Source organism: Lissotriton vulgaris, chromosome 6, assembly GCF_964263255.1.
Source record: "Lissotriton vulgaris chromosome 6, aLisVul1.2, whole genome shotgun sequence".
In the NCBI taxonomy this organism is placed as follows: Eukaryota; Metazoa; Chordata; class Amphibia; order Caudata; family Salamandridae; genus Lissotriton; species Lissotriton vulgaris.
This window is the reverse complement of record NC_141694.1, coordinates 808,037,812-808,049,837: the sequence shown is the minus strand read 5'-3', so window position 1 is coordinate 808,049,837 and position 12,026 is coordinate 808,037,812.

Here is a 12,026-nt window from a genome sequence, read left to right as displayed (position 1 = left end):
ATTACCCTAAGTTACTGTACTTCTTCCGTAGTATAGCATTAGAATTCAGCAAAAACAACCTGCTTAAATTTCAACAAATTTTCACTCAATTTATCTGGGCATACGCTCAACCCAGACGAGCCCTGAAGCATCTCACCCTCTCAAAAGAAAGAGGTGGCTGGGCCCTTCCCAACATCATCCTATACTACTGGGCGTCAGTAGTACAGTATAGCTCAGAACTGGTTAGGGAACCTATTCTTTCTACAACCGGGCTTCCCTCTCCCTTCCACCTCCTACTGGGAGATCAACACTGGGGGTGCCTACTTCGTGAAACCACATATGGCTACTACAATCGTGTAAAATTTAAGACACTAATGAACTCTTTCAAAGTATTTCGCAACATCCGGAGAATCTATGGAATTGGTAAATTTAAGTTTTATTCACCCACTCTTAATAACAATAACTTACCAGCTAGTTTTGACACTTCATACTTCTCAGAATGGCACAGGTCCGGAATAGTTAAACTTTGGGACCTGACCACTACCGAGGGAATCAAACCTTTTTCAAGTCTGCAAGCCAAATTCAACCTGAGAAGCCAAGACTCCTTCAAATTCATGTCCATTCATGGCTTTCTTTCTAGGAAAGTCGGAGGAATATCGGGATTTGCAGAAGTCGAATTTTTAAACATACTACGCAAAACTTTTACCCCTCGTATCGGCTGTCTGTACAATATGCTCAATAGACAAACCCCAGACAACTTAGAGACTATTGCCTCAAAATGGCACCACAAACTTAACTCATCTGAAAGTATCTTTTACAACTCTCTAGCTTTATCACAACAGATTTTAATCATCTCTGCAAAACTGCAAGCGCATCACTTCAAAACTATTTTCTTCCTTTACATAACACCCAGCAGGAACAATAAATGGGGAACTGCCAAAGGAACCCTATGCCCATGCTGCTCTGAGGTGGGGGCCGATTCAATGCATATCTTTGCAACCTGTTCAACTTTAGCCCCGACACTATTTAAGATACAGAGCATACTTAGCGAAATAGCAAAACACCCAATCTCTCTAAATCCAACAATTATTCTCCTGGGTACTCAATCTAGAATTAAGGAGGAAGGGCTGGTCTTCATCGCCATGGAAATATGGAGATTAAGTATCTCCTCCAGCTGGCTAGACTCAGACTCCCCCTCCTTTGCTCAATGGTTGGCTAGACTGGCCGGCTACTTTCCACCTAGAAAAAGCAGTCCACGCCAAGAAGGGACGAAGGAAAAAGAAAATAGGGCTGGAAATCTGGAGGAAATTCTCGTTTTGGATTGAGCAACGGGGACAGCTGAGCCTAGAAGACCCCTAGGAGACTCCTTCATGCAAAACATGACTGAAACTAGAAAGCTTTTTACTTTACCCCATACATTTTGTGTCTTTGCTTAACCTTCTATTTCCTCTTTCCCTCAAACCCTTCACTTCATTTAATTACCTCAATATAGTGTCTTGCATAAGTCAACCACAATACCCTCTGCACTTCTTTTGTCTTTACTTCTGAAACTGAATTCTTTTTCTTTTGCACTGATGGCTTACTGGGCTCCAAGGGGTAGAGGGGGGTGGCAATAATCATTTTTTTTATTGCAAGGGCAACTCTTTACTGTATCACTCTGTAAAAATAAAAACTTTTTAAAATAAAAAAAATCTGTCATAAAAAAATAGCGTCTATTACAAATTTTTTATAACCCCCGGGGACCCCATGCCCCGGGGCTAAAAAAAATGTTGGGGACCGTGGGGGGAGCCCCAATGCCCCCACGGTCCCAGCCAACTCCCCGTGTCCTTTGGGAGCCGGCATTGCTTTTCGTCAGAAACAGCAGTTGACATGCTGCTCTCTCTGACGAAAAGCAGTTTGCTATGGTAGGGTGGGAGCCGTGAGGCTCCAACCCTACCATAGCAAAAAGCAGTGTCCCGGGGGTAGGCACCCTGGGACACTGCAGGAGCCGGCCCTGGGGAGGTGGCGATCCCCAGGGCCATCAAAGGCTCCAGGAGGGGGGCCACGCGGCCCCCCTCCCAACATAGAAAAGCCCCAGGGGTGGTGGTCCCCGGGGCTGGGGGTCCGTCATGGACGCTCCTTTTTTCAATATTAGAGCCCCGGGGATGGGGTCCCCGAAGATTATTAAAAATGAGTAAAAGAGGTTTTTTTCTGATATATTTACCATACGCTTACGGTGCAAATTCTGTATGTCGTCCCGGAAGCTTACCTAAGCAAGAAAAAAAAAAAGATTTTGACATTGAGGATCATTGAAAAACTCCCTAATCAACCCTAGGAGATAAAAAAGAGTACTATACCAAACAGAAAACTTTTCCTATCAATCTACACTCTCAATCTACACACATACACAAATTAATTACAAATCACATTTATTCCCACATCAAATTCATAATGAAACACACATTTCTATTGCTTAAACTTTTGAACCCTTTCCAACTGACAAAACTTTCAACCCTTCCCCATTCCACATTCTGCCAGCTCGCATAGAAACATTTCAGAGAACACCTAACTGAGCACACAGGTGAAAAGTTCATCATACATTGTTGCAAATCAAAACAGCAAGTGTGCTTGACTTCTCAATATACTAGCTTATCTAAAGTACTGTTCTTTTCTATCACTTTTACTTAACCAATAAATAACAGGCTTTTAAAAAGTAGAAAATTGCACCCTAGTTTTGTAACTAATATTATTTCAAACAGCCAATCAGTTCATTGACTTTTTAAAAAGTCCACTTATCCACCATTTTAGAAAAAAAAAACTTCAAACTGCCCTTTCATTTACAGAGACCATCTGAGTGCATCCAGACCTCTCTTCAAGATATTTAAAGTGTGGATTGTGGGACACAGCTATATTTTCTGGAGTGAAAGGTATGCACAACAGAAAGGAACTCACAAAGACCTAGGTTTATCAAATGTAGACATTAAATGGATTGGACAGGGAGGGTTAAAGTGGCATCAATTGATGCCATTGGTGAAATCCTTTATGCATCTCCAACACCCTGACCTCATAATTGTGCACTGTGGTGGGAATGACCTAGGCACTTTGACTGGGGTAGGTCTGGAAATGTTTATGAAGGACACCTTTCAACAACTGATGACACTTTCCCCCCAAACTGCCTTTGTCTATTCTAATATAGGCCAAAGGCAGAAATGGAACTGGTCCAACCAATATTGTCCACAGATTGAGAAAGCTAGGAAACATGTGAATAAATCTATTTCTGCCTTTCGCCGAGACTATAGAATGGGTTCCATTTACAATATTAATCTACGCTTCAATATGCATGACATCTATAGGAGAGATGGTGTACATTTTACAGATGAGGGAAACAGAGTCTTCCTCATAAACTTAAGACTCTGCATCAGTACTTACTTGTAGGGACTAACATCTACCAATAAACACAACAGCTCTTTTTAGAGCCACACAGCACATAAATACATACACTTCATAAATATCTAAAAATATTTTTATTTTTCTTGCTTAGGTATGCTTACGTGATGACTTGCGGACTTCGCACCGTACGCGCACGGTAAATCTGTCATAAAAAAAAATAGCGTCTATTACTAATTCTTTTATAATCCCCAAGGACCCCATCCCCTGGGGCTAAAAAAAAAACATAGGGGACCGTGGGGGGAGCCCCAAAGCCCCCCCGGTCCCAGCCGGCTCCCGACCTCCTTCGGGAGCCGGCATTGCTTTTCGTCAGCGACAGCAGCTGACATGCTGCTCTCTCTGACGAAAAGCAGTTTACTATGGTAGGGTGGGAGCCGCAAGGCCCCAACCCTACCATAGCAAACAGCAGTGTCCCGGGGGTAGGCACCCCGGGACACTTCAGGAGCCGGCCCTGGGGAGGTGGCGATCCCCAGGGCCATCAAAGGCTCCAGGAGGGGGGCCGCGTGGCCCCCTTCCCAACATAGAAAAGCCCTGGGGGTGGTGGTCCCCGGTGCTGGGGGGTCATCACTGACCCACCTATTTTCAAAATTAGAGCCCCGGGGGGTGGCGGTCCACGGGGCGAGTGGGGAGTAAACAACCCCCCCACAGGATTTTTATTTTTTTAAAGGATGCCCCGGGGGTGCCGAACCATGGGGCAGTGTGGGGGCTTTGAAACCCCCCCACACTTTCTTTCCAAATTTTGCCCCCGGGATTTGGTCCCCCGGGGACTAATTTTCAAAAAAACACCAAGGTTTTTTTTTGTTTTTTCACGGGGTACGCGTACGTACGCGTACCCAGCGATGTAAAAAAAAAATAATAATTTTTAGGCCTTGTGGATCCTTATGGGACCCCCTGAGCAGGCCTAGGGGGTCAGGGTGTGCCTACCCTGCCCCCTTTGCGTGTTTTGCGCATTTGTTTTCTTGTGTCTCAGTTCTACCAAGGAACAAGATGGCTGCCAGCACTTCCAGGTTTGGAGTGTTGACAGACAGTTGACATCCAAACAGCATGGCGCTCGTGCTCGGGAAGGTACGCGTACTGCACGCGCACCGGTACACGTACCGAAACACCTCCAACATATATATATGATTTTACTTTTGATTTTCTCAGGAACTACTTAACGGATTTACACCATTTAACAAAAAGGCCCATCTGCGAACCGAACTCTACCTTTTTGCCAAGTTTAGTGTACTTCCTTTCAGCCGTTCGGGCAGTAGCCCTGGCTAAAGGTCCTAAGGGAAATTGCATGGGGAAAACACTTTTTGGGACCTCCCTTTTTTCTCGGCCCCTGCTTCACGAATCACCCTCAAATTTTCAGAGAAGGAGCGGAGCAGGCCATCTTCTTGGAGAAATTTGTGAAGATTTGTCCACCGGCGCCAAAGTAATTCCAAATAGAATGTTGCAGATTTCCTATGGAAACTAGGTTTTAACTATAACTACCTACTGGCCTTGCTCACGGTCGGTTAGTCCTTCCACAGTGTTGCTTTTTGTACTAACCCATTTCTGCCATTTAGGAAGCATTATGGGAGTTGTAGTTACAAACATTTTGAAATAATATAAAAAAGAAAAGAAAGACATTGTGTGTGTTTCTTAGTTACTATCTGGTTGCGCACCTATGAGCCCATAGGTGTATCTCCCATGGCACCAGTATTAATTGCTGTTGAATCCAGCTGAAGTTTTGTTCACAAATATAAATAAAGTTCGAAGCAAAAGGTAGTTTTGTTCAAAATAAATTGTATTTCCAATAGGTTCAAATGCTATCACATTATTGATTCATAGCATGTAGCAACAATCCTGTTTTGTTCCTATGCATTTCGGTGAAATGAGTCACCTTCGTCAGGGAACATCTACAAACAAACGAAATGTGTACATTGTAACCATTTGTGATAGAACCAAGTTTAAATCACTTGTTTATTTCAACCTTTAAACTCTGCGTGTAGCGCGTTGTGAGCATGCTTAAAGCGATTAGCGACGGTATTTAGGAGCTGGTGAGGGATGGTCGACATTGTTTTTTAATACGCGCTGTCTAGGGACATTGTGTTTTAATGCGCGCTGTTTAAGGGCATAAGCGGTGGACTAATCTGTTACATTTGGCCGTGTCGGTTATGATCTGCTCTAACGAGGGTCGCGTTGCCGCTTACGCATGGGCTATTTAAGTATAATCATTGCTCACCGTGTGTTGCTCGTAATCTCTTTCCGTTACTCCCCGGTTCAAAGGAGTGTTCGCATATCGGGTTCAGAAAACGCCGCGTTGTTAGCGCATGCGCTGTGTGTGGCTATAAAGGAGTGGTTTATTTAAAGGTGCAGGTTATTTTTCCCGTGTCGTTTTTTTTAAACTAGCGTGTTGTTGACAAACCGAAGCTTTAGTTAACAAACATTAGTTAACAAACATATCAGGTGATACAATATATGTTTACAGGTAGAGTTCAATCAAAGAGCCACTGTTAAAATTCCAGGGTGTTATGTTCTGACAGTTCCACATATTATAAATACGGCTTCATCACATGATACTCATTGTATTACAAATAACACAAAAGTTCTGTCCGATCATTAAGTCCATGTGGCTTGAGGCAGTTCAAGTAGTATATCCAATGATTCTCTCTTTTGAGCAGATTTTTTTTGTTCAATGATCCTTCTTTTCTTGGTACAATCTCCAGGATGCATGCTCTCAGTTGATTTAAATTATGGCGTTTCTCTGTGAAGTGAGTGGCTACTGTTGATTTGGTGGAGTGTGTTCGGATGTTACTCTTGTGTTCGGTTAACCTCACTTTTAGTTTTCTTTCCGTGTGTCCCACGTATACATTTCCACATGGGCATTTTAAGAGGTATACCACATTGGTGGTATCACAGCTGGCATTTACTTTGAGTGGTATTTTGTGTCCTTTCATGGGGTGATTTATGGTTGACCCCTTCATGATATTGTGGCAGTTTGCACAGTTCAGGCATGGTACCGTTCCTCTGTAGACTTGGTGAGGAGAGGTCTGTTTTGGTTGTTTCAATAGCTCACCTAAGTTCTTGCCTCTGGTATGAGCGAATAGAGGTTGTTGATCCCCAGGGCCATCAAAGGCTCCAGGAGGGGGGCCGCGTGGCCCCCTTCCCAACATAGAAAAGCCCTGGGGGTGGTGGTCCCCGGTGCTGGGGGGTCATCACTGACCCACCTGTTTTCAAAATTAGAGCCCCGGGGGGTGGCGGTCCACGGGGCGAGTGGGGAGTAAACAACCCCCCCACAGGATTTTTATTTTTTTAAAGGATGCCCCGGGGGTGCCGAACCATGGGGCAGTGTGGGGGCTTTGAAACCCCCCCACACTTTCTTTCCAAATTTTGCCCCCGGGATTTGGTCCCCCGGGGACTAATTTTCAAAAAAACACCAAGGTTTTTTTTTGTTTTTTCACGGGGTACGCGTACGTACGCGTACCCAGCGATGTAAAAAAATAATAATAATTTTTAGGCCTTGTGGATCCTTATGGGACCCCCTGAGCAGGCCTAGGGGGTCAGGGTGTGCCTACCCTGCCCCCTTTGCGTGTTTTGCGCATTTGTTTTCTTGTGTCTCAGTTCTACCAAGGAACAAGATGGCTGCCAGCACTTCCAGGTTTGGAGTGTTGACAGACAGTTGACATCCAAACAGCATGGCGCTCGTGCTCGGGAAGGTACGCGTACTGCACGCGCACCGGTACACGTACCGAAACACCTCCAACATATATATATGATTTTACTTTTGATTTTCTCAGGAACTACTTAACGGATTTACACCATTTAACAAAAAGGCCCATCTGCGAACCGAACTCTACCTTTTTGCCAAGTTTAGTGTAATTCCTTTCAGCCGTTCGGGCAGTAGCCCTGGCTAAAGGTCCTAAGGGAAATTGCATGGGGAAAACACTTTTTGGGACCTCCCTTTTTTCTCGGCCCCTGCTTCACGAATCACCCTCAAATTTTCAGAGAAGGAGCGGAGCAGGCCATCTTCTTGGAGAAATTTGTGAAGATTTGTCCACCGGCGCCAAAGTAATTCCAAATAGAATGTTGCAGATTTCCTATGGAAACTAGGTTTTAACTATAACTACCTACTGGCCTTGCTCACGGTCGGTTAGTCCTTCCACAGTGTTGCTTTTTGTACTAACCCATTTCTGCCATTTAGGAAGCATTATGGGAGTTGTAGTTACAAACATTTTGAAATAATATAAAAAAGAAAAGAAAGACATTGTGTGTGTTTCTTAGTTACACCATTAGTATGACGTGACTTATTGCTCACTGTGGCATATAGTTTTCTGTTTGTCAATGTCAATTATTGGGTATAGTACCCTTGTGATGATTGGTTTATTGATTGAACATTTATTCCAGATGAATGTGGAGGTCCTTCCCAAAGTTCATTCCTCTGGGGTGTTTTGTTCTGAATCTGATTATCATACGAGACTCCATTTGATGGAGTTTTCGAACTGTGTCACCACCTCTTTCCATTTTATCCAGCATCTTTGCTCCGTAGAAATGCATTTGTCTCCAATCTCCATTTTGGCAAGTACTCAGGTGTTTGGCGGTAGCATATTGCATGTTCGAATTTTTTACCGCACGGATATGTTCCAAAATCCTCTTTCTCAGCATACATGTGGTGCATCCAATGTACTTCATGCCATACTTACATTCCACAATGTATACCACATTTTTTGAAGTACAAGTGAAAAACTTTGATTGAAAATGACAAAATTACCATAAAACCTGCGGACAAGGTGGGCAATATTGTGCTAATGAGAACATCAGACTACATGTCAGAAGCTGCAAGACAATTGAATCAAGAGAATAACTATAAAAAATTGGAGACAAATCCTTATGTGAATATGAAGAAGGAACTGCAAGAACACCTAGAAATGTGGTATAAAAAAGGTCTGATCAATGAGGAAGAAAAAAGATACTTAACAATTGATCACCCAAAAACACCGTGTATATATTTCCTACACAAGATTCACAAAACTTTAATAAACCCTCCGGGAAGACCAATTGTCTCCTCCACCGGCTCATTGTATGAAAACATCTCCAATTATGTTGACACATTCTTGGCTCCCATTGCCCAAAGTCTGCCCTCCTACATCAAAGATACCGGAGATTTCTTAAGAATTCTGATGAATGTAACCTGGAACTCTGAATACCTTCTAGCCACGATTGATGTGGTCTCACTCTACACATCGATTCTCCATGAGGTCGGGATGAAAGCATGTGAATACTATCTAAAACAGCGTAGCATTACACAACTAGATCACTCAAGAATGCTGATAAAGATGATTGATCTATGTTTGACGAACAATATATTTCTCTTTAACAAACAACTATACAAGCAAGTATGTTGTACTGCCATGGGTATTTCTCTATCTCCCAATTATGCAAACATCACCATGGGCTGGTGGGAAAAGACCATAGCATGGAATCAAGATAACCAACCGAATAAGGCTTGAAAAAGTACCCTGGCTGTGCCGCCTCCTTTGTATATCAATATATATATATATATATAAATATATATATATTACCTACTGGCGGTCGCCAGTAGGTAGTTATAGTTAGGATTGTTTTCTATAGGAAATCCGCAACATTCTATTGGGAATACCTTTGGCGCCGGTTGAGGAATCTGCCTGTAATTTTCCTTAAATTTGCCTCGCTGCGCTCCGCTCCTTCCCTGAAAGTTTGGGGGGATTCGTCAAGCGGGGGCCGAGATAAAAGAGGGGTCCCAAAACGTGTTTTCCCCATGTTAATTTCCATAGGGCGGTTGGACTCACTTTTAGCCCGAACGGCTGAATGGATTTCCACAAAACTTGGCAAAATTGTAGGGACTGGTAGCCCGATGTGCCTTTGCTATGTCTCAAGATATGTGCTCCAGTGGATTTTGAGTAATTTAGGTTAAAAAATATATATATATATATGGGCGGAGCCTAACCACACATCTGATCTGATTGGCTGTCAGCACTTCATCCAAGAGGTGTTGGCAGCCATCTTGGGACCAATATACATGATAGCACCTCATTAAAAAGCATTGTAGTTAATAGAGGGTTTTAGGACTTTAGTTACATTATAAATCATTTGTTGATGGTACCATACTCATTTTAGGAATTGTGGTGTGTTCTAAGGTGATTTTACCTTGTGAAAAAGCCTTCTGCTGTGATATCATGAATCATGTTTGAAAGAAAACTAATATCTCATGATTTTCCCACAGTGGTTTGGAAGGGGATCTATAAGCTAAACTGAAAGCATATTTTCTGTAAATTCACATTATCTTTCTCAGTCATGTGAGAATGAAGTCTGACATTCTCAGTAAAACATGTACATCCAACAAGGACAGAGACTGTCATTTGATTCCTTTGTGTTCTACTGCAGCTTCCTAGAGTGTTCTAAAGAACAACTAGAGCACTAACAGTCCTATTTATTACAAAGGTATAGCACACCTGAAGCCATCGTGATGGGAATAAAGTGGTAACTCTTAAAACATTCAATTTAAAAAGGAACAAAATGAGGGGGTATATTTTGCCATAGAAAGTATGATTAGTGCTGCAGAAAGAAAAATTAGGGCACATTTTGAGTGACTTCTCAAATCCTCTTCAATTTCATTACAAAATTCTGACATGCAGTCTCCCAAGATGGCCACCAGAGACAAAAGAGCCTAAATGTAGCCCAAATATCACCCAGATGTAGCCCAAGTATAGCCCAAAGACAGAATGTCCCAGAGTGTTCTAAAGAACAACTAGAGCGCTAACAGTCTTACTTATGACAAAAGTATGGCACACCAGAAGCCATCTTGATTGGAATTAAGTGGTAAGTCTGAAAACATTTAATTTAAAAAGGAACAAAATGAGGGGGTCCATTTTGCCATAGAAAGTATGATTAGTGCTTCAGAAAGAAAAATTAGGGATCATTTTGAGTGACTTCTCAAATCCTCTTCTATTTCAGTAAAAAAATTCTGACTGAAACATGCACTTTGAATACCAGCAGCAGACTTCCCTGGTTAGCAGTAGCTTTACTAGAGTGATCCAATGAGCAACTAGAGTGCTAACATTCAGAATTTATGGCAAATGTGTGACACATCTGAATGCCTTCTTGATGGAACCAAAGTAAACAAGCATTGAAAATGCAATAGATCTCGCCCTCGTTTAAGTTAAAGCCATTCTATTTGTTTTTTTAACTTTCATGTAAATAACATGCATCTGAATTCATATATGTATATGTATGCATGCATTTATATTTGTATTTATATAGATATACAGATTATATATGTTTATATGCGTATGTATATATATATATATATATATATATATATATATTACCTACTGGCGGTCGCCAGTAGGTAGTTATAGTTAGGATAATTTTCAATGTTAAATCTCAACATTCTATTTTGAATAACTTTGGCGCCGGTTGACGAATCTGCCTGAAATTTTCAGGAAAATGGTCTCATGGCGGTCCGGTCCTTCCCTGAAAGTTTGGGGGGGATTCGTCAAGCGGGGGCCGAGATAAAAGGGGGGTCCCAAAACGCGTTTTCCCCATGTTAATTTCCATAGGGCGGTCGATTTCACTTTTAGCTCGAACGGCTGAATGGATTTCCACCAAACTTGGCAAAATTGTAGGGACTGGTAGCCCGATGTGCCTTTGCTATGTCTCAAGATATGTGCTCCAGTGGATTTTGAGTAATTTAGGTTCAAAAAAATATATATATCTATAGCCGCGCTCCGGTGCGCGCACCGGAGAGCGCTCGAGGCGCGACACGCGACTTGCGCGCAGGAAGCTGATTGGATCTCAGTTGTCTGTAAACATTCTAAACAGTCTGGAGCGGCCGCCATCTTGTGTCTCGGTAAAATCGAGACACAAGAGGTGGCTAAAAGAAAGGGGGAAATGACAATAAGGGGGAAGAGTACACCCCCTCTGACCCCCTAGTTTTGATGTGGGGGCCATTAAAGGGCCCCGCGGGGCCTCAAAAAAAAATTATTTTTTTTCGATTTCCGCGGGGGGCGCACCCGGTACGCGTACCGGGGAGCTTACTGAGGAGCGTACTAAGGAGAAAAAAAATGACAGATTTTTTTCACAAAAAAATGCATTTTTTTATAAATTAGAGGTAGTTCTGAAAAGAACTTTTTTTTTTCTTCTTTTTGTTGTTTTATATTTTTTTGTGTTTTTTGAACTTTTTGAACTTTTTTTGGCTTTTTAAAACAATTTTATAATTTTTTTGGATTTTTGTCAAGGGAAAAACAAAAAACAGGAATTCAAAAACGGCTCAACAGGAGCAAAAAAATGTGAAAATTTAGGGACTGTCAGGGCAGCGGTGTTGCTGTTTCTTTAGGGCAATAAGTTCAACACTCTGCTCCCCATAGCAGAGCAGTTCGTTACACTCCGTGCACAGAAATTTGATGCCTGCAAACTCTGGCTGTATGTTAGGGACCATTCTTCTACGGGATGGTCCCGAAGGTGTTGCTCCACCAGTGGAGGTGCTGCCGCCATCTGTGGGTAATTTCCGTGCCAGGTCTCTGACACTCTCCCTCGCAAAGTTGTTTGGGTGTCTTCTTTTGACATGCCTGATTAAATTGGCATTACCAAAACTATATTTTTTCAGAGGATTGCCTCTG